The sequence below is a fragment of the Xenopus tropicalis genome, chromosome 2 (assembly GCF_000004195.4).
Source record: "Xenopus tropicalis strain Nigerian chromosome 2, UCB_Xtro_10.0, whole genome shotgun sequence".
Classification (NCBI taxonomy): Eukaryota; Metazoa; Chordata; class Amphibia; order Anura; family Pipidae; genus Xenopus; species Xenopus tropicalis.
In genome coordinates, this window is record NC_030678.2 from 87336273 (window position 1) to 87360955 (window position 24683).

Genomic DNA, 24683 nt, shown 5'->3' on the forward strand with positions numbered 1-24683 from the left:
ATTATGTAGCCTATTTTGGGCACAGACCCTTTTTCCTCTGTATATATACAAAAGGGAAATGCCTTATATCATGCCAAAAAAAGTTTTGTTAATGTCTATGGAGAAATCCTCTTCTGTGATTGAATATGGAAGCTCCCTGTCAAATGTATACATTTCTGTTTTTGAAATTTACAATATATATATATATATGCAATACAGGACCCTGTAATAATAGCATTGGGCATTTAATAAAATGATAAGGTACAGAAATGTTTTATGTCTAAACTTAAAAAAGGGGATAAATGAGAATGTGAAGTTTAGCTTGCTGTCAGGATGCTGTCAGAATGTTAAAAAGGCTTAATCTTGGTAGTTCAAGCACTTTAAAGGACTTTTATTGTGTCACTGTGTGCAAAACATAAAAAGAATAAATGTCAAGTAATAAAAGTGACATTGGCCAATCTACACATACATCACTTTGCAATGGCAACGTTTTTTCAGTTAGCTCTTCGGTGGCACTATAAAATGTGCCTCTGGCATCTATTTGAAACACTAGCTTCTTTCTCATATAATTAGTTCTGTAGCATGGAACTAAACTGGAGATGGCACTTAGTAGGCTTATCTTCTATTTGTTCCTTGTTTCTATGAGCTTCTAGCCCTGCATCTTAGAACCACAAGTCCACGCAATTTTGCCCTCTAAGAAAACAAAGTCAAGCCTCTCCTTGGTGCAGCACTGTTGGCTGGCCTGCTCTCAACTTATGTCTGTGGATGCTCAAGTGCAAGGTATAGGGCAAGCATTCCTTATACTATGCACCCTACATGTAGTTATTTGCTGCCCCTGCATGAGTGGTGCCTGGTGCAAGGTGCTCACACTTCTCTCAATATAAATGAAGTGTTGCTACACTGTAGGTAGTTACAGGATGCATGACCTATTCAGAATATAAAGGTAATAGGCTTCTACAGACAGGCCATCTATACTTAATGATGAAATATCTGCTGTTTGGGACATTTCCCCTGGCTATTATTTAGTGTAAGGAGTGTCCCTTCAAAAAGACCTACATTTTTTTTGTTAGATTATCTATATATTATTTGTCAGATTATCTATAACTGCAGAAAAATTTCCATTCACATAATATATACTATTCATAGGAGATGCTAAACATCATCTTTTGTGCAATACCTGCCTCTCTTTTCTATTTTTCATAAGAAGTCTGAAGTTTTTCTGCAATTTACCTTCTTTATTATATTAGCCTTTTGTGCCTATTCCATGAAGCTTTGCCATAAATCTGCTAGTAATTGTTCAAAGTGGCTATTCCTTACACATTCATTCAGAGTTCAGGGCGAGATGCTGGATGGTTCAATGCTGAGGTACAACATGTCATTCTAGGTGTGAAGACAATAGCTTCATGATGGCTCCTGTCTTGCTCCTGTGGACTGAAACGTAGCGGCTTGTGTCTAAGCCATGATGTAATTTTTTTCAGTATAATGTTTTTAGGCATCATATAGAAGCAGACTGCACATAGTAAAAGGATAATATTGAGTATTTTCCATTAATCTGTGCAATTCAAAAAGGGGTTTCACACATACAGAGTAATGGTGGTAAGTTTAAATGACTCTGATCTTTAGTTAGGACCTTACACTTCCTCAATAAGTGGTGCATGTCTCCCTTATTTCCAGCATGATTGTGGTAATTGTGGCTGGTATCAAAATGCAGTAGTGCTGATAATTTTCTAAATCTGAATGGTGTCACTACTGTTGCTCACCATTTAAATTATATACATGTCCAATTCTTTAGGTGCAATATACTGCTTGTATTGACATAGGCTGGTGTGAGAACTTTGCAGCTACTGCCATTTTTGGTGGTTGTCGTAGTTCCTGGGTTCCCCTGAAGAAATAGGCACACTGCACTCAATTCAGAACAGGAGTGGGACTGATTGAGCAACAATACATGCCGCAACTATAGGGGATCTATAGGGAATGCCTTTTGATGCACGTACCTTTACTGAATGGGACTTTTGTCCTTGTAGTTGTAAATGACCCCTAAATAGTTTGGCCTGTTCTTTAGGGGACTCATTTATCAACAGTGGACTAAGTGGCCTATGGGCAGTAACCCGTAGCAACAATCAGTGATTCGTTTTTTTCAGCCATCTGCAGGTAAAAGAATAAATGCAACAGTTTGATTGGTTGCCATGAGTTACTGCCCACGGGCAAATTTGCCAGATGTTGATAAATGACAATGCATGGTATTTTGTTACTTATGTGTTTTTGCTGCTGCCTGCATGGAGTGGAATGACGTTGTGAGCACAAGAGTTGAGCCGCAACAGATCAATTCACAATTTACTCAGCTGTGACTGAAAGGCTGAGAAAGAGGACTATTTAACCAGGCAGAGAGCAGCCGGTGCAAAGCGCTCTAAAGCTGACACATGTATTCAGACCTAAGCTTGTGGAAAGCAACACGCTAACACCCATGAGTGCCACAGTCTCAAAACCCTTCAGTCGCTACCTAGAAATCCAAATACCTTAGCAAATGAGGCACAGAGAGACAAGCAGAAAATATTTTGCATCTATTAAACCTGGAATCTTTTTTCCCCCTCTTCCTTTCTGCATCCGCAGTTCTCCCTCATGTCTTCTTTTTTCTTTTCGCATCGCCTGTCTGCTTCACTCCATCAGCTCTGCAAAAACACACACAAAAGGTTTAATTAAAAGCGGGTCGATCTGACGAACAATGAAATTAGGTTACTTTCGTTTTTTCTTTTTAGGCCTTGGGGGATTTAGGCAGGGTTTCATGCCTTTGTATGACAGTTAGCTAGGGTCCTTTAAAAATTAAAATTTAACAAATGTAACAAAGAAAAACCCAAAAAACAAAAACCAGGTTGGAAACACAAGGTACAGTTACAAGGTTGCAGTTGGAAACAATGTTTTAAGCAAAAAATAACTTTTAGATATTTAGCTTATTGCTCAGTTATGCAGGAAAACAGATGATTGTGGGCCAGCAAGAAATGCTGCTAGGACATATTTCCCCTTTAGATCTGCTTTTTGAGAAGTATTAAGCTGTATCCTCCATCAGACTAAAGGGGGTAATGTAATAAAAGGCACTAAGTTTGCCCACGAGCAGTAACCCATAGCAACCAGCTATAGCAATCAACAGGTAACATTTACTGGTCACCTGTTTAAAAGCAAGCATCTTATTGGATGCTATGGGTTACTGTTAAGGTCCCCATATACGGGCCGAATCTACCTGCCGATATCAGTCCCTTAGACCAATTCAGCAGCTATTCAGCCCGTGTATGGGCACTGCCGACGGGCCTGCCCGACCGATATCTGGCCTGAAATCGGCCAGATCTCGATCGGGCAGGTTAAAAAATCTAGTTGGATCGGGGACCGCATCGGCTCGTTGATGCGGCCCCCGGACCCACTTTTCCTATACCTGTTGTTATAATTCGTTTGATTATCCTGGATTCTCCCGATATCGCCCACCCATAGGTGGGGATATCTGGAGAAGATCCGCTCGCTTGGCGACATCGCCAAGCGAGCTGGTCAGTCCGTGTATGGGGACCTTTACTGGGCAAACTTAGGGCCTTTTAATCTCTTAATCACTCACATAGCTTATTGTTACTCAAAAGGTGTAAAGGACTGTGAAAGCAAAGTGTAGGAAAGATGGTGATAGCAGGCATAAGGCAAATTTTGGTGCATATTTATTAAAGTGTGTAAGCCAAAATCACCGGTGATGTTGTCCATAGCAACCAATCAGCAATTAGATTTTAACTGTCACCTACAAGTTAGAAAACAAAAGCAAAGGTCTGATTAGTTCCTATGAGCAACTTCACCGGTGATGTTGGCTTGAACACTATAATAAATATACCCCAAAGTTGTTGGTAGCTGTCACCTTCAACTCGCCATCTTCTCTGCTTATAGTTCATATGTTGCCTACGTCATGCACAGCAGACCAGTGGAGGTGACACATTTTGTTGTTTGCAGCTACACACAAATCCACCAAAAACTCATTCTCAGCTGCCCAACATCCAGACACAAACCTGCAGGAACATATCAGGTTATCAAAACAGCCTCGCCATGCCATCGTGAGACACTTGTGATGTTGTTACCTTTAATTTGTATGCCCACCAGGGAGCCCTGGATATGTACTCTTGAAAGATTATCAGCAAACAACATCTGTGAAGAAGCCTTGCTTTCTACCAATTAATGAAACCATTCCCTGTAAAGGAATCCCTTGTGATGCTAACGACATTCTGAATTATTTCACTAACACTTAATGCCGCAGTCCACAGGTAACTTTTGCATTGAAGAGGTGCCTTTAGCTTGCTCATAAATGTTCTGTTTAGCGGAAATGATTTGTCCTGTGCAGTGAAATTTATGAGACTGTACCAAGGACAGCAGCAAAGTCAAGCAGTAATACAGGAACTGAAAACCAAAACATCTGTGCAGGGTGCCAAATATGCAGCACCTCAAAGTACCTTTATGGGACTAATATACCATTTATAGCCACTAATTCTCTTATCAAAATAGCATCCATTGGAGTAGTTAGTAGTTATTCAACCATGATACTGTGCTTGATAAATAATCCCTTATTGCACAACATTATTTGCCATACAAATCCAACAAGGTTCCTAACATGAGTAAGGGGGTAACTAGTACCAATACAGCTACTGGGCAATAAAAGATGAGAATTATATTGCCCAGTAGCTGTATTGGTACTAGTCAAAGAGATCAACCAGTGTTCTTTACATAAACATGCATATGAAGATTTTAGTTGCATACCTCTGTCTTTTTGGAGGAAGGCTGTATCATCAGTTACTATATATGTAGCCTTATAATATAATAACCTGTTGAATATATCCTTGCAAATGATGGTAAGAAATGTCATCAGGTAACAATGTTTAGTGTTGTCACTTGTGTCACAACACATTAAAACATCTGTAATATATAAGCACCCACTTCTTTTAAATATGACATCAGCTGCCTTTTATATGGCCACAAATGGCACTTTGAAGAGATGTAATACAGGTATGGGATCCAAAAAATGGATAATGCTTCACTATACCGTACACTTATTGTAGCGTTGGGTGCAAGCTGCTGATCCCACTGCTTGGGGTCAACTACAACTCACTGATAAACACACTGCAGCACTCTGATTCTGTGTAGAATGTGTTTACACAAAACAGGCTGGTTTCCTTTTTCTATGCCATTATAAAACCTTGTACTTCTTCCCAACTAAGATATATACTGTATATATAGGCAAAACAATCCTATTGAGTTTTAGGGATGCACGGAATCCAGGATTTGGTTCGGGAATTGGCCAAGGTCCTTAAAATGATGTGACTTTTTGTCACACAAACACTGAAGTTGAACATTTTTCACTGCGTGCTGTGCACATGGTTCTCTTTTACCCCTTCATGACCAAAGCTACATATGCAAATCCCGGAGGCGGATTAGAAAATTGTGGATTTGGTGCATCCCTCTTGGGTTTATTTAACCAAGTCACCAAGTGACTTTAATCGATTTAGGAGAAAACAGCACCAGCCCGGGGTACCTGGAGCGATGTGCTTCCTCCTTCCGGCTTTGTTTAGCTGCGACTACACGACAGGCACATTTTACATTTTACATTAACATTTATTTATAAAGCGCCAACATATTCCGCAGCGCTGTACAATATGTGGGTTACATACACTGGACATACAGAGTAACATATAAAGCAATCAGTAACCGATACAAGAGGTGAAGAGGGCCCTGCCCAAAAGAGCTTACAATCTACAAGGAGAAAGGGTTGAGACACAAGGTGTGGGAATGGGCATGACCAGAGTTGTGAGAGGTGTGGCACAGGGTATTGCTAAGCTAGATTAGGGTAAGCCTCTCTAAATAAATGTGTTTTTAGAGATCTCTTGAAGGCAGAGAGATTGGGAGAAAGTCTGACAGTTTGTGGGAGCGAATTCCAGAGAAGGGGGGCAGCCCTTGCAAAGTCTTGAATGCGAGCGTGTGAGGAGGGAATGAGAGAGGAGTTGAGGAGCAGGTCAGTAGAGGAGCGTAACAAGCGGGTTGGATGGTACCTAGAGATGAGTTCAGAGATGTAGGGTGGGGCAGAGTTATGGACTGCTTTAAATGTGAGGGTCAATAGTTTGAATTTTATCCTGGATGGTAGGGGAAGCCAGTGCAGGGATTGGCAGAGTGGCATGGCAGAGGAGGAGCCGTTGGAGAAGTGTATGAGCCTGGCAGCAGTATTCATTATGGACTGGAGAGGGGACAGTCTTTGGAAGGGAAGGCCAATTAATAGGGAGTTACAGTAGTCCAGGCGAGATATTATAAGAGAGTGAATAAGAATTTTGGCAGCATCTTGGGTGATAAATGATCGGATTTGGAGATATTTCTTGGGTGAAAGTGACATGATTTGATAAGTGATTGGATATGAGGGGTGAAGGACAGGGCAGAATCAAGGATAACCCCAAGGCACCGGGCCTGGGAAGATGGGGTGATGGTAGAATTGTTAACCGTTATAGATACCTCGGGAACAATGTGGGCGTTGGATGGGGGAAAAAGAACCAGTTGAGATTTAGAGAGGTTTAATTTGAGGTTACGTTGGGACATCCAAGTGGAGATAGCGGACAGGCAGGAAGAGACGCGAGTTAGAAGCTCTGGGTTGAGATCAGGAGAGGAAAGATAGATCTGAGTATCGTCAGCATAGAGGTGGTACTGAAAGCCAAAAGAACTGATTAATTTGCCAAGTGAGGAGGTATAGAGAGAAAAAAGCAAGGGGCCCAGGACAGAGCCTTGAGGAACCCCGACAGAAAGAGGCAGGGGAGAAGATGATTCCCCATTGTAAGAGACACTGAAGGATCGATCTGAGAGATAAGATGAAAACCAGGATAAGGCAGTGTCACGAAGGCCAAGAGAGCGGAGAGTCTGGAGGAGAAGAGGGTGATCCACAGTGTCAAAAGCAGCAGAGAGATCGAGAAGTATTAGTAGCGAGTAGTGTTTTTTGGCTTTAGCCGAAAGGAGGTCATTTGTTAGTCGGGTTAGAGCAGTTTCGGTGGAGTGTTGTTGTCTAAAACCAGATTGTAGGGGATCCAGGAGGTTATTGTCAGAGAGGAATAGCATCAGTCGGTTGTATACTAGGCGTTCAAGCAGTTTGGAGATGAATGGGAGCAGAGAGATAGGTCGGAAGTTAGTAGAATTGGAGGAATCAAGGGAGGGTTTTTTCAGAATAGGGGTTACCAGTGCATGTTTCAGTTGGGAGGGAAAGATTCCAGTAGAGAGTGAGAGATTGAATAGATGAGTTAAGGCTTTGATAAGACAGGGATTGGCATTGCGTAGAAGTTTGGTAGGAATGGGATCAAGCGGGCAGGTAGTAAGGTGGGAGGAAGACAGCAGTTTTGAGACTTCCTCTTCAGTCACTGGGGAGAAGGAGCCAAGAAGAGACTGGGGAGCATGTAGGGAGGGAGGGGAATGGTTATGGGGATTTAATTGTGCAATGTCACTTCGGATGGTGTAAATTTTATTTTTAAAGTGCTCAGCAATAGCTTGAGCAGTGACTGAAGCACACGGAGAGGGCGGAGGAGGGGACAGCAGAGAGTTAAAGGTAGAGAAGGGTTGTGCAGGTTTTTTAGAGAGGGAGTTAATAAGTGCAGTGAAGTAGGTTTGTTTAGCTTGGCAGAGGGTGGTGTTGTAGGAGAGCAGAGCAGATTTGTAGCTGCAGAAATCTGACTCTGACCTTGATTTGCGCCAGCGGCGCTCAAGTGTACGTGACTGTTTTTGGAGGGATTTGGTATGAGCAGTGTGCCAGGGTTGGAGTGGTTTGGGCCTCATGTGTTTAGTCTTGGCAGGAGCAAGCACATTGAGGGCAGTGGTGAGTGTGCTGTAGTAGACAGAGGTAGCCTGATTAGGACAAGAGACAGTTAGGATGTTAGAATGAAGAGAGTCAAAGGTAGAAGAGAGGTGTGACGTGTTTAGGGATTGCAGGTCTCGGTATGTGCATGTTTGGGGGGCAGCAGAGGGTGTAGAGGGAGTTAGCGAGAGGTGAAATGTGAGCAGATTGTGATCAGAGAGGGGGAAAGGGGAGTTAGTGAAGTTGGAAGTAGAACAACATTTTGTAAATATAAGATCCAGGGAGTTTCCATTAGAGTGAGTGGGGGAGTCAGAACACAGAGATAACCCAAAGGAGGATGTTAGTGAAAGGAGTTTAGAGGCAGCAGGGGCATTAGGATTGTTAACAGGTATGTTAAAGTCACCTAGTGCAATGGATGGGGAGTCAGAGGAAAGGAAGTAAGGAAGCCAGGCAGAAAAGTTGTCAAAGAATTGTGAGGTCGGTCCAGGAGGTCGGTATATGACCGCAATGCGAAGTGAGACAGGGGAGAAGAGCCTAATAGAGTGAACCTCAAATGAGGAAAATGAAAGAGAAGGAGGAGGTGGAAGGACTTTAAATGAATAGTGGGGGAATAGCAGTAGAGTGAAAAGCCGACTTCTCTGTTAAAGTTCGGCTTTTCACTCTAATGCGCATGCGCGCGCTTGCAAACCAGGAAGGAGGAAGCGCTGCAGCTACCCTGGGCTGGTGCTGTTCTCTCCCAACAGGGGCACCAGCCCGGGGTAAAAGTTAAGCAATTAAAGTCACTTGAGAGTGCCAAACATTTTGGCACCCCCAAGTGACTTTGCCTTTCCATGTCCTTTAAGTCATTTTTCAGCTTACTTAATGTATGGAGATCCAAATTACAGAAAGATCTTTATCTGGAAAACTCCAAGTCCCAAAAATTCTTCATAACAGGTCCTGTAATCGTTTTTAATCACAACTTGATTATTGAATTATAAAACAGTACCTTGTACTTGATCCTAGCTAAGATATAATTAATCATTATTAGAAGCAAAACAATCCTATTGGGTTTAATTAATGTTTAAATGTTTTTTTAGTAGACTTAAAGGGGACCTGTCACCTTAAGAAATAATTCTAAATTGTTTTCTATTGTGGTTGTCAAGCAAAATAAACTTTACTTACACTATATAAATTATTTTAATCTTAGTTTCTTCAGCCTTGGAATTCACAATTGCGGCAAGCAGGCAGGGGCCATTTTGTGGACACTTATCAAAGCAGGCATTGCATCCTGCCAATATCTTGTTTCTGTGCCAGTATGGGGGACCTGATGCCCATATCCATGCACTGGTTACACAATTAGATGGTGAGGAGGGAGGGGGAATGTGAGCAGTGCAGCAACATCTAAAAAGTTCTGAATTGAAAGTGAAAGTAACTGTCTGCCCCACCTCTATGCCTAAGGCATAGAGGCGGGGCAGGCAATATATGACTGTCAGCTGGGATTTTTAAATGCTTTTATAATGGGTATGGGTGTGGTAATAACAAAATGATTTTTGGTTTCGTGTTTAATTTGAAAAGGGCTTTTATTATACAGCATTTTATGTCTGGGTGACGGGTCCACTTTAGGAAAACCCCTTTTTCTTTCTTTTTTCTAACAGGTCTGTATTGCTAATAATGTGTTTAATTGGGGTGTGTTATTTACTCTATAGTTTTGCCACTCTGTACCATGATAGAGTAAGAAATAAAAGGGTAAAGTTTGCTGTACATTTCATTCACTTGGCGTATTACATGATGATAGAGTTCTAATTTCTGTAGCAGAGTATAATCCTCATTTTTACACAGTAGGATTCTGTTGCCATTTATGAAACCATGCATCAAGCTCCAAGACAAGGCATTTTAGCTTAAAATGTCATTTGGTATATGTGTCCCTTAACGTCACTGAATTAAGTGGCAATCCCATTTGCAACTGAAAGCTAAATGCCGAAGGTCTGTAGCGTTACCAAGTGGACTAGAGCAGTTGATATTTTAATGGGGCATGTCAATTGCTGCCTGTCATAGCATAATTTCTCTCTATTTCTCTCAGTAGAAATGAATGCAGTTTTTTTTTTTGGGTGGGTAACAATAGTAACAGTACCAGTAACAACAGTAACAGTCAGATAACTTCACTTATTGTCTTTCTTACAAAGAATTAGCAGGTAGATAGCACTCTGCCAAAAAATAATAATATAAATAATAAGACTATCAATGCACTTGGATGTTAAATAACACAATCTGGACATACACAAAAGCATAACAAAGAGCATTATGAATGTACTCCCCCACTCTGTTGTTATCACTTTGTTATATCAGCCATATAGTGATCAGTCTTCCTTTGTCTTAAAGGTGTGGTTCACCTTCAGGTTATCTTTTAGTATAATATAGAATGTCCAAATCTAAGCAATTTTTCAATTGGTCTTCATTTTTATTTTTTTAAATTTTTTTTTTAAATATAGGTTCATAATTATGTGTTTTCTTCATCTGACTCTTCGACTTTCAAATGGGGGTCACTGACCATGGAAGCCAAAAAACTATTGCTCTGTGAGGTTACAATTTTATTGTTATTTTTTATCATTTATTATTATACTCAGGCCCGCTCCTATAAATATATCAGTGTCTCATTCAAACTCCCTGGTTGCTGAGATAATTTGAACCCCAGCAACTATATAATTGCTGAAATTCCAAACTGGAGAGTTGCAGACCAAAGAATGAAATAATTAACTACAAAGAATAATAAAAAATGTAGACCAGTTGCAAATTGTCTTAGAATATTACTCTGTACATCATACTAAAAGTTAACCAATAGGTGAACAACTCCTTAAAAACAGTAGAATTATAATGCTTTATTACTGTAATTGCAAATAAGTAGCTGGTGTGATATTCCTATATCTGAAACCCTACAAAATATTGATTTACATTTAGAAGAGGATTTATAAATTCTAACACTCAAAAATCTTAAATGTGTACTTATTTATTACAAAACTTGAATTTGCCAAACCTAGGTGACCTTGAATTTGACCTTGAAAGTCAGAGTCTGTCAAATTTCATGTTAATTTTGAAAGCTCAAATTGAAAAAATAACTTCAGTTTTGCTAATGCAACGCCCATCTTTTAGATGCAGAATTTTTATATTTGAGTTTTTGTGCTTATTAAATCTCAAAAATTTGAATAGTACAAATTCAAATTGAAAATACCGTATATACTCGAGTATAAGCCGATCCGAATATAAGCCGAGGTACCTAATTTTACCTAAGAAAACTGGGAAAACTTATTGACTCGAGTATAAGCCTACATTAATTTCTGGTGGTCACACAGCTTATATGGAACTCTAAATGTTCACTGGTGAGCTGTTTTCTAATTGGTGAATACTTTTTGCATCGGTAATAACGTTTTAAGGAGCTACTTTAGAGAGCTAGAGGATACATGCAACATTGTTACAAAGGGTTTAGATCTCCTTCACTCACACAAAGTATGTGCAAGGGTAGGCTGGGAGTTGTAGTCCAGCAATAGCCAAGCAAAGTTACATTACTATATAAAGTTCATATCCCCTTTAATAAATATTTTATAAACATATAACCTGTATTTGCTTAAGAAGGTGTAAGAAGCAACATGTCTTTAAAATAAATAGAGACAGCTATACTTGACGTCTGCCTTCTGAATCAGTGAGGACTTCCTCATCCTTACTACATCTACAGGGAACCTACTGAAGGTTTGCTCTCACTAACACGTCATTAGCCCGCCTGCCCGTCCCCAGCATCGCCAGCCCGCCCGCCCGTCCCCAGCATCGCCAGCCCGCCCGTCTCCAGCATCGCCAGCTCGCCTGCAGCATCGCCAGCCCGCCTGCCCATCCCCAGCATCGCCAGCCCGCCCGTCCCCAGCATCACCAGCCCGCCTGCAGCATCGCCAGCCCGCCTGCCCGTCCCCTGCATCGCCAGCCCGCCCGTCCCCAGCATCACCAGCCCGCCCGCCGGCGGGACCCGACCGTCCTTCCAGGGGGAGGGGGTGCTACCGCTACATTAGAGGGAAAGCTGTTACGGAGAAATAATGGTGCCTACCGTAAATGCAATAATCACCGACCGCATAATCAAGTAAGCACCACATAAGCGCTTCCCCAGCACCGTGCACGCACGCCGGCGGGACCTTGTCTGTCGGGGGTGGGGGGGTGCTACCATATATACCCGAGTATAAGCCGAGGGTCACTTTTTCAGCACTTTTTTGGTGCTGAAAAACTCGGCTTATACTCGAGTATATACGGTAAATGACTTTTGCCGCAAGTAACCTCAAATTGCAGTAAAAAGACAAATTGGTACACTGCTACCTTGCACAGAAGGCATTAAGTACAGTACCTTGTAGAGATGTAGCGAACTGTTCGCCGGAGAACTAATTCACACGAAAATCGGGTGTTCGCAAGTTCGCGAACTTTTAGCGATGTTCGCAATTTTGGGTTCGCCTTAGCTGGAGCCAAATTTTGACCTCTCACCACAGAGCCAGCAGATGCATGGCAGCCAATCAGGCAGCTCTCCCTCCTGGACTACCCCCAGACCACTCCATTCCATATATAAACCGAAGCCCAGCAGCCATTTTACATTCTGCCTGTGTGTGCTTGATGAGTTAGCATAGGGAGAGAGCTGTGCAGGGGTTTGAGGGACAGTTTAGGTAGCTTTGCTGACTAGTAATCTACTTTCTACTGCTCTGTATGTAGCTGCTGGGGACAGCTGTCCTGCTGATCTCATCTGCTGTAACCCAATAGTCGTTGTAAGGACTTCTTTTATTTTCTGATTACTGTTACTCTTCTTTTCATTGTGTACTGCAGCTCCGTCTGTGTGTGTTGGAGACAGGTGTGCTGCTCATAGTAGTGCACTAAGCACCAACCACACATTCACATCATTTTTTTTATTTGTGTTTTTTTACTTTGCTACTGTAATTTATAGAGCCCAGTGCTATTAGTCTAGCTGTGGGGGACTGGTGTGCTGCTCCTAGTAGTTCACCCCCAGCACCAACCAGAGATCACTTTTTTTTTATTATTATTTTTTTTTTTTTTATTTAACTTACTGTTCTTTAATGTGTCCAGTGGTGTTTGCTGTTATTCATAGTAGTGCACCAAACACGTTACACATAGTAGTGACATTGCATTGCAATAAAATCACCTGAGCAATGTTTTTCCACCAGCAATAATATATTCCGTATCCACTACTGCGGCGTTTTGTCTTTGCGTGTGAACCGGCCGTAACCTTTACACGACTTGATTGGCATGTAGACGCCGGACATTTTAAAGCAGTTTATTACACAAGTTTAGAAATGTAGTGTGATTTCTGCCCTTTACAGCACAAAACGCAACGCTGTGTCAACAACGTATTTTTCAGAGACATTTTTGCCCTTGATCCCCCTCCGGCATGCCACTGTCCAGGTCGTGGCACCCTTTAAAAAACTTTAAAATCAGTTTTCTGGCCAGAAATGGGTTTTCTAGTTTTTAAAGTTCGCCTTCTCATTGAAGTCTATGGGGTTCGGAAAAGTTCGCACTTTTTGGCGTAAGTTCGCGAACGGGTTCGCAAACTTTTTTTGTGAGGTTCGCTACATCTCTACTCCCTTGCACAGAAGGCATTAAGTACAGTGCTCCCTTGCACAGAAGGCATTAAGTACAGTGCTCCCTTGCATAGAAGGCATTAAGTACAGTGCTACCTTGCATAGAAGGCATTAAGTACAGTGCTACCTTGCATAGAAGGCATTAAGTACAGTGCTCCCTGATGTAGCAGGCATTATGTACAGTGCTACCTTACATTGCAGGCATTAAGTATAGTGCTCCCTGGCGTAGCAGGTATTAAGTGCAGTGCTCCCTTACCTAGCAGGTATTAAGTATTGTTTAAGCTGTTTGAGCTATAATCTGTGCTTTGTGCTGGTTTTTCATCCAGATAGCAGCTTGCACCTGCCATTAAACTGGGAGAAATTATCTGTGATGTACCAGGACCTAAGGGTTCCAAACGTAAGGGTTTTAAGACTAAATGAAAATATCTTTGTTGTTTTCTTCTTGTTTTCTGAATAAATGTGCATATTGTAAAAATCTCTATAGCAGTGTTGGATCTTTTGATGCATTTACTTTGAAATGATGTAATGGTGGTAATTAATGACCACAAATGCAGTTGTGGGTGTGAAAATTTCCCTGCAGTTAGTTGAGAGTAAAAACCCATTCAGTAAAGGTACTTGTGCCAACATGTGCTTTTTGTATAGTTTGGCTCCACTGTCTGCCTCCTGTTTCAAACTGTTTCAAATTGTGCCCCTTGCCTATTGATACAGGGGAACCCTAGATCTCCAGGGTTCCCACAGCGCCCCATGGCAAAAGATTTAAGTATGCATTAAGTGTGTTCAATCATGTCAAAGTGTGAGAGCAGTTCCATTTATTTTGAGATAAGATGCAAAAGCATCAGGTACAACTCCCCTTGGTGACTGCAACAATTGCCTCCAATACTCTCCATATTACTTATCTCCAATTGTTTTCCTCTGCATTGTCCCACAAGCCTTTCTGTAAGCTGGATATACTACAAGAATGGATCCTTATCATAAGTCTAGCAGTTGCATGTATGTCACGTAACATATTTTATTTAACATGCTCCATGTCAGTTGTGGATTAGGTTTCAGTCATTTACCCTTCTCTTTCATGTCCACCTTGCCCTTACTATATAATTCCCTTTATACAGTACATAGCAAAGCTAAAATAGAAGGTTAAATGACTGGAATTTAATTTACCACTGCAATCCAGCCCACTGACCTACAGCAGTGAGTATGACATGACTGCAGCAGTGAGCCTTGAAGGAGCAGTTCAGTGTAAAAATGTAAAAGGGCAAAATAGACAGACTGCAAAAAATAAAAAAATATTTTTAATATTGTTAGCTAAGCAAAAAATGTAATCTCTAAAGTCTGTGGTGGGCAGATGTCTAACATAATAGCCAGAACTCTGCTTCCTGATTTCAGCTCTCCAAGCTGTTAGCATTCAGTAGCCAATCATTGACTTGAGGGGGGCCATATGGGCCATAACTGTTCATTTAGTTTGCATTATGTCCCATGTGGCCCCCCTAAAGTCACTGACTAAGAGGTTACAGAGTTGAAAGCAGGAAGTAGAGTTCCGGCTATTATCTTAGATATCTGGTCACTCCAGCCTTTATAGATATACATTTTTGCCTAACTAACTATATTATCCATTTTACTCAGTTTTATTTTTACACTGAACTGTTCCTTTAAATAAATGAATGGCAGACTAGTGCATGGGGGAAGATAAGTCGGTGAGGTAGGAAAAGGGGTCCTAGTGGGTGGGGGAATATGAAGGTGAGGTAGGGAAAGGGTGTCCAAAAGAAGTGGATAAAAGCAAAGTGGGAAATGAAAAACAAGGCTCAAGGAAAGAACAAATAAGAAAGTGAATGAAATATGAGTACAACAGGAGAGAAGTCTTAAACATACAAGGGCTAAAATGCAAGAGCAAGAGGTGGAAGAAGAAAGGTGGGAATGAATAAGAGAAAGGGCCGATTGAAGAGAAAGGTAAAGTGGAGGGCAGAAGAGAATTCTAAGAATATTGGAAGATGGGAGAAGAGGAAAAGTAATGGAGAAGGAAATTGCCAAATGATGTATGGAAGTCTGAAAGAAAAGGGAAAGAGAGTGCCTAAGCACATGCAGAAGCAAGAGAGGAGAGGGGAAGGGGAACGGTGGAGCAAAAGTGAGGTAAAGGTGTCAGTAGAAAAAAAAGGGCACAAGAAACATACAAAAGGAGAAGACTGCTAGAAAGAAACTGTAGGGGAGAAGAATTGTGAAAGAACTGAAAGAAAAAAGGGCAAGTAAAGCTTTAACACCAATTGAAACACATACCTTTTTATTTTTTATTTATAAAAAAAGGGGGGGATTGAAGGGGTGTATAGCAACACTTTCTTAGTTAGAATCGTCTTTTACAGCAATGCTTAATGTTTTATACATGATATCTTATTCAAAACTTGTTATGGATGGATTTGCCATGTGTGGACAGTTACATTGTTCCATTAAAGCAGCTTTGATCTTATAATACACCAGAACCATGAATAACTAGTTCTAGTAATACACTAGAACCATGAATAACTAAAATAAATACTTATACTGTTGTGCTGTTATAATAGGTTCTTAGTGATGACAAGTAGGTCACGTGAATCACTGAAATGGTATATAACCCCCCCTCTTTTGTAAAATATGAGAATATTAAGAGATCCATGACCTGACTACTTATATCTTATAACTTATGTTTTACAATAAAAATTAAATTTTTACCATAAATTAAAATCTTACTGTATATTGCATAGTTAAAATTAGAAAGCACAGGACAATACTTAGGAAGAAAGGGAGAAAAACATAAAATGGTCACTAAAAAAGTAAAAAAAGGAGAGATTTTGGATAAATGGAAAAACCCTAATGTTGTAGGCCAGTGCTGTCCAACTTTTGTGGTAACGAGGGCCAGAATTTTTCCGGCCAACATGAAGGAGGGCCGATAATGGAAGCCAGTTTTGACCACTCCCCTTTTTTAAATCACACCCACTTGGAACCCCACCTGAAGCTATCACATGACCATACCCATATTAATGGTGGTAGTACAGCAAAAACCTGCCATACTCTGCTTTCTCTACCCTGTCTGTGTGTGCCATACTCTGCCTGCCCTATGCTGCCTGTGTGTGCCATACTCTGCCTGCCCTATGATCACCAGTGTGTGCCATACTCTGCCTGCCCTATGCTGCCTGTGTGTGCCATACTCTGCCTGCCCTATGCTGCCTGTGTGTGCCATACTCTGCCTGCCCTATGCTGCCTGTGTGTGACATACTCTGCCTGCCCTATGCTGCCTGTGTGTGACATACTCTGCCTGCCCTATGCTGCCTGTGTGTGACATACTCTGCCTGCCCTATGCTGCCTATGTGTGACATACTCTGCCTGCCCTATGCTGCATGTGTGTGCCATACTCTGCCTGCCCTATGCTGCCTGTGTGTGCCATACTGTTTGCCCTATATTGCCATACACTTAGCTTGCAGAAAAACAACAATATAGATATTTAGTGAAAAAAAACCCAAAACAGTTTCCCCATATAGGGCACCAAAAACAGTAATTTTAAATAGAAAAAAATTACCCCTTTATTGGAGCTCCCTATAGATCCTATCCGTTCCCGTTTCAAATGAAGGATGGGCGTGTCCTAACAGTCCCTGCTAGAAGCACAGGCGGAGGGGGAGAGCCAATCACAGCCCTGCACTCACACAAGCAAAGAAAGGCTTCAGTTCCCTATCAGGTCAGCCTAGCTGCTGGTTCCTATCCTACAGTGCAGTGTACTGAGAGCCGGCGACCCCCCTGCACATCAAGAGAACTCAGCCAGCAGGAACAGATGGACGGGACTAGTGGGGTATTGGTGTAATTTCTCAATATATCAGTCCGAAACACAACCTTTTTAGGCACAATCCTTCTATATTTAGAGGAGTATAATTCCCTGGTACATTCTTAATTTTTATATGATATGTCTCCTTTAATGGTGGTGGTGGTGGAAAAATTATGGTGGATTTACGGTTTGGCTTCCTACTTACATGATATGGATAACAATCTTTCAGAAAACACTGCAAGGCCAGAAGCAGAAATCTGTCATCACACTGGTATAAAAATAAGGAAGAATGTGAAAAAGGACATGAACAATGAATCTGTAAGCAATGCATGCTGTTATGTTAAGCATAGGATGACCTTTGTGTTGGCTTTATAAATGACCCTCTGTTCCTTTTTGGCAGTAAGTTATTTAGGCAAAAATCAATCGGGAGAAAGTGTAGTTGTGTTTTTGTTGATACAACAGAACATACAGTTTTTGTTCCATCAATATCAATGAAGAAGAGTGCACCGACATTCTGTCTATCTGATGTCAGCTTGAGTGGTGGAGGCTGGCATTTTTATTGAGCGTGGAAAGTTGTCTGATAAAATTAAATCTAATTATACCTGATCCATGCAACATAAATTGTTGTTTTTTGTTGTACCTTTAATTCAGCAAATGAAGGAACCCAACATTGGCCACATGACTTTGACACTTGACAGAACTTTGTGATGGGTTACAAGCAGCTAATCTCCCCCTAGCACTGAGCAGCCTAACAACCGCAGACAGCATTAGAAATAGACCGGCTGTTGTACCCAGTGCATGAATAAAGCAGCTCCTTACCATTCCCCTCACACCAGATGATCCTCTTTTTCTTGAAGCATCATGCTTCCCTGTTTAACTCACTCTCCTAGGTTATAAAGCAGCCCGTATCCCGGCAGGGACCATGGCTGCTCATTTTAGTTTGGTGTTTTATTTATCATACCATGTAATCTTCCTAGAAATCCCCAAGATGGCAAGAGATGATGCACAAGTAGAAAGCCATGAAAGAAAAAGCCAGAACCATGCCGGCAATGACAGCTGTTACTCTGGGCTGACAGAGGAGGAGAGGGGAGAAGAAGAGAATTAGGCGGGAGGAGGAGAAGCATGAAAAGGGCATTTGTAATGAGAGATTCGCCCAGGTGATAAATTATCTGGAGAGGGATTGGAGTATTCATTTTCTCACCTGAGTTTGTGACAGCAGCGTGCATGGAATTGATTTTTCCTGCTTCACAACACAAATAACTTAATGTCTGTTCCTTATTCATACCCCGACTCTCAGGGGACACAGAGGCGGAACGTTAGCATAAGAAAGTGCCAACAGAGTTTGGGCTCGGAGCCTGCACTTGTGAACTTCCTGGCATTTTGATTTGCAGACAGCACCCAATTCAGCTGGACCAACTTCCAGCAGCATTACATACTGTATTTAGAGGTAACAAAGGAGTGTTTCATTGGTCAGTAAGCTAATAAGGAGGAAAAAGGCATTAGCATGTTGGGCCTATTTCCTTAAAGGCTTGGACCATTATAACAACAAGGGCAGCTTTAATGTTTATCTGTAATGTTCTGTAGATACTAGCATTAACCATCCACTTGTTTTCGAAAGGACTGGAAGCAATTCTTGTCAACTAAAGCAGAAGTGGTTAGATAAGGAATGTCAAACCGGTTGCATCGCAGCTACAAGGGTGCAGGGAGTTGCAGCTGTAAGGCTTCACAATGTTAACAATTCTGCTTTAGATTAGGCTATTCCTGAATACAGACAACAGTCCTATATCTACTGTGGAACACTGATATCTGACAGCTACTCCATTTAAGCTTGTCTGTCCGTAAGGCCCAGATTTTTCTCACCATGAGATAACGCCTCCACAGCCACAGAGTCTAAAGAACTGCAAGGGAAAAAACCCCTCCCATGGCAGCATAAGCATTGAGCAAGTACATTTTCCAGCTTGTGGAACAGGCTTCTTATAACAGCGGCAAGGGTCTTTCTCGGTAACATTTAACAAAGCGATCCAGCCATTGATAATATCATTAGCAACTTGGTTATCGTTTTTTTGACATTATCAGCTGAGAAGCGCTGATCTTTTGTGACATTATCTAACTGCTATGTACGTATTCTTGTATAGCTTTAGTGCAATTAATGTACATGGCTCTTTATAACAGTGACTCGCAGCTATACTTGCCAGTGACAGCAATTCTGACATTAAAACTACTTCATAAAACAATTCAACCAATATCAGTTTAACTCTTGCTGAGGTGGAAACAGTTGGCTTACAATAGCAGTTCTGGGAAAAAAAAGAGAAGCACAAATGCAAAAAATGATTTCTTAGACAGTGTACATATATGAAAGCATAACAGAAGTTCAAGGGGTGCGTGATTTACATGCTTCAATGTAGTATTATGCAGAATAGTAAAAACAGAGTTCTGAATAGAAGGCCTGCCCTGACTGACTAGTAAACACAGGGGTTTTCCCTTTTTCACATCTAACCCATGTGCTGGAGATTTCTGGTATCCTACCTGAAGTGGGGGTGCCGCCCTCCTTTACTCAATGTCACCGGGAAAAACTAAACCAGAGAGGCCTGGTGTGAGTAGTTTAAAAAAACAAACCATAATACTCCTAATACTCCTAATGTGTAATATATATATATATATATATTGTAAGGCAACTCGTCTGAACAGTGCAGTCTCTGGGGGTTTAGGTAGATTGCAGGGATCAGATTGGTCTCAGAAAACAACAGTTCATACCCAGCATTTAGTTTTAAGCTGACCTCAATCAGCTTTATTCATATATAACCGGCACACAGGAGTATATCAGAAAACAAAACATAAAAATAAATCCTAGCCTGTCCGGCTCTAACTAACACATATCAGCTCCCTCTCTATGCAATAGAGAGAATCTAGCATCCAACTCTACAAAAAACAACAGTAGTTTGTTTGGTTACTCACTGTGTCCGGCTCTCTCCTTAGGCTCATGCCACATGCGGCGTAGGGCTGATTTTTTCGGCAAGCGGAAAAACGCTTGCCGAAAATTCAGCCCTACGCCTGCTACTTGTGCCTGCACCCGAATGAATGGGATACGCTCGGGTGCAGGCACATGTAGCCGATATACGCATGAAAACGCGAGACTTTGTATTCTCTCGCGTTTTCATGCGTAAGTAAGTAGCAGGCGTAGGGCTGAATTTTCGGCAAGCGTTTTTCCGCTTGCCGAAAAAATCAGCCCTACGCCGCATGTGGCATCAGCCTTACTGCATGCAGGCAGTTCCCCAGGAAGGGAGAGAGTGAGTAACTCTGCAGACAACATGTTTAAAGGGGTTTCCCCTGAAGCCTAACAAGGCCACTAATTAGCCAGGCTTCACCAAAACCTGAATAGCCTGGTGAATGGAAGTCCCACCCGCTCACTCTCACAATATATATGTAGGGACCCATAGGGTTAAGCTCCCTATGGTGTTATCCCTTATTCTTATCTAATCTGTATTGTTATAGGGCAGAGCCCTCTGATCTCAGGTTACTGTTATTAGGCTGCCCTCTATAGGTTTAGCCCAGGTTGACCACTCCCCTTGTGCAGACTATATAGTGTCTTGCACAAGGAAGTGTCTTCCTCTTTTGGCTGCATGCTGTGTTCTGGACAGATCCCAACTGAGCCTGGACCAGAACATAGGCCCAGAAGCCATTTGTACCCTAGGGGACCACCTACCCTAGTGCTAAGTCGGGGACAGGGCCCCGTGAACGAGGTTAAGCCAGCACAGACAGATTTGTTATAGCACCCTCTAGGAGAGGTGATTGTAGTCAGACTATTTAGTAAGGGCAGTCTATAGCCCCAACCAGGAGTTGTAACAAAGGGTTTAGTCCACCCCGGCTCTGTAGTCGTTCTTTAGGGACCGGTTTTATTAGACGCCAGGTACCAGTGTTAGGAGCTCTCCCCTGGACCACAGTCGGCCGGAACACTCCCTTCTGAAAGGTCTATATCTCAGGTGTCAACTAATCCTCTGTGCATCCTCCAAGTGGGTTATTCTGTGCCTAAAGTGTCACATCTGCTGTACTATCTGTGACATCATACACTGCTGTGTCTGTGAGTATACCCTGCTGCACTATAAAGTGGTGCCTTTGTCCAATAAATTGTACCATAGTTATTAAGCAAGAATCCTCTGGCGTCCATTATTCTCTATTTGCACTACACACCTCAGCTAGTTGTAGTTCAACTACACCCTCAGCTCCATATAATTCTCCCATATAGCGGAGGCTCACCCCTTTGTATTAAGTGTCGCAATGTAACCCATGCTCATACTATCACTACTAGCCTGGGTTTGGTAAATTGGGTCAGAAAAGCGTTACATATATATATATATATATATATATATATATATAAAACTATTCCAATTCTAAATCCTTCCAATAGCATGTCTGAGTAAGAGTTCATGTATAAAACATTGTGTGATGCTATGAAAGAGGATGCTGACTAAGGAAATCTAAGGAAAGTGCCACTTAAACCCTCTTATTTCCAAGTAGTATCAACTGCTGGAACACTACAGCAAAAGTCTATAGGAACTTAATAACTAAGAATGATTACGGGTGCATTGATGAGAATGGGCCTCTGAACCAAGCAGGTTTTTTATGGACTATTCTCTTAGCACTTTAGATAAAATGCATTATAGCGGATTGCAGTGTAATGCAATGTAAGTGTCTTTATATTATAGCCAGTCTGGATGCAGATTGTGTTGTGGGGCAGATGCATTGCAGTTTTGACTTGACAACACTTAACTCTATTCCAACAGGGAACTATTATATGGCGCCATAAATGGGTTTGTGTCCAGCAAAGACAAGACTGCTGTAATAATTGGCCAAAAAAGGATTTGCCCAGGGGTCACTAGAATAAAGGGTACCAATTCTCAGCCATTTCATCTTCTAAAACATTTGAATTAGGTATCATCCACAATTGACAGCTCACACTTTAAAGTGATTTATTAATTCTTTTGTTTATTAATTTTTACAAATCCAATCTGTTCTGACAATACACATAAATGTGTGTATTATTTTACATAGGGTGAGGTTAGCACTACCATATATTTGTTTGAAGGCAGGAGGATCCCCCCACCAATGGGATCTTTGCACTTGGCCCTCCAGGTCTTTAATATGGCCCTTGCTAAAGACATATGGGGAGTTCAAAGAACTGGGTGCACAGAGAGCTTGGAGGATTCTCAATGGAGAATACTCCTGTATTTATACTTAAGATGTGTTCTGCTGACACTGGAAATAGGAAGAAATATAAAAAAATGTAAGAAGAAGAATGCATACCCTCTGTCCCAGTTATTGTGAATGATGCTATATAATGCTATATTTTCAAAACATTGGGAAAAAATCTCTGCTTCATTTAACTCCACTTTATGTATAAATTGTATTGAGGGTACAGGGGGTACCAAATATATGGCTGTTGCATGTAAATCATGCTGTAAAGTTTGGGCAACTTTACCCCACCACCAAAGGCTTGGGATATGTGCATCAGGGCCTCATATTTGGTTTGAAGAGTTTACCCCAATTTATTTTATTGGATTTTTTTGTGCATGATTGCTGTTGCTCTATGTCAGTATTGTGGTGCATTAGGGGTTGCATCAAAGTGGTGGTATTGCCTCGTTCTCAAACTATATAAGCAATAATAAATGGATAAGTGCAGTGAAGAGTGCCTAAGGCTATTTAAAAAAAAAAAAAACTTGCTGGAAGGCATTTAAAAAATGATTAGCCTCTAGAGTACATATGGACATCCCAGTCAGTAAGTTAAAAGACCTGCTGTAGCATAATTCCCATTCACGCATGGCAACATCAGCTATTTTGCCTTTAGAAGTATGGTATATTTAAATAACTTTAGATGAATCATTCATGCTGAACAAGCACTCTTCCAGTAATAAAACCAGAACCTATTTGTTCTTCTCCCTCTTTATCCCAAAGCCCATTTTTCCTGCTCAAAGCGGTAATATCTGGATGCAAGCTTCCCGCTCTCTGTTGTTCCATGGTGCCACAAAATGAATTTGTCTTGCTGTTTTTCTTCTGTGTGTAATGAGTTCATTACTAAATTGCTATTGTTTGTAAGAAGATTATGATCCAGTTACTAATGGAGTTCTTTCTGCAAGTAATGGCTCATCTGGGATGTGAAGGACTTTACAAAAATAATTTGTTTGAGTGTAAGTGTAAGTGGGACTTCACAATGAAATAGCTGCTTCTATAAAAAGATGCCATTATCAAAATAAAAGTGTTTTATTCCTGATGATAACCCTATGTAACGTTGAGTACAATACCAAAGAGTTCTTTTTTCTTATGATTCTGTTATGTAGAGGCAGGTCTGTGTATTCAAAGGAACATTCCCCTTGTAACAATGAGACCATAAGCAAACCATGGGGACCCTGTAAAACATATTTGTATATTAGTACCAGGGCCGGAACTAGGGGTAGCCAGAAGAGGCAGCTGCCTAGGTTGCAACGATTAGGGGGCGCCAGACTGGAGCCTCCCCTGCCTACCCCTAGTCCTCCTTCTTTGCCATTGCCATTGCCCCGCCGCTTGTCATTAGTGGCGGGGGCAATGACCCATCGCATCGCGCACCCGCGCACGCGCGACTGCACATGCGCCAAAGCATGGGGTGGGGGGAGGGGCGTGATGACCGACCGGGTTGCCTAGGGCACCCGGTCGGCTTGGCCCGCCCCGATTAGTAACCCAGATAAATTATGTTTATCAAAGTTATAGTCAGTTATTTGTTGAATGATGAAATCTTTTTTCTGATAATACTAGTATCTGTATATGGTCACACATTGAAAAATGTAAATGGCGGAGCTGCAGGAGAAATGGTGAACCTGAAGCTGCAACAGTCGAATGTATTAAGGGATGTTTGATTTTGACAAGCTCAGATTCAGTTTTTAAAAAAACAGCATTTTCCATTTTATAGATTTACTGCATATTCAAGATGCAATAACCACCATTTATATTTACAAATGCTTCCCGCTTTGAAATGTCATAAGAACATCCTTGCCTGTATGTTCTAGATAAAAAATAATAGTAAAAGCTTTTGTCTAGGCTATAGTTCATCTGTTGTTTTTTGTTTTTTTTTATTCGGAATGACTAGATCCTTTTCTTTATTTGTTTTAGACAATTAGTATAGACACAGACAGGTAATGTTAATACTGGAGAATAAGTCTTTCCTGTGAGCAGTAAAATTGAGACAATATTTAAACTACAGATTTTAAAATAGCATTTGAATACTTACTAATTTATTTCAAAGGACACAAAAAACTTCCCTAGAAGTGTTCTAAAGTTTGATTAGAGTGTAAGTAACAATGTGGTGGCTGGCATAGTGTGAGTATGGATAATATACCTTCTAGAGGAATGGAATGCAAGGGGATTCTATAAAAGATATACATCCACTTTAAAAACACAAGTATTTTGATAGAAGGTAAATTATAGTGCAGTGATCCTTAACCAGTGGCTCATGGGCAACCCCTTTGATGTT

General features: G+C 41.3%; 1 protein-coding gene across 4 annotated transcripts in view; it reads left to right on the top strand.

Annotated features, from left to right (window-relative positions):
• adgrb2 (adhesion G protein-coupled receptor B2) overlaps positions 1–24683 on the top strand; it is a 268265-nt gene that overhangs the window by 99254 nt on the left and 144328 nt on the right. The gene's annotated exons all lie outside the window — the stretch shown is intronic.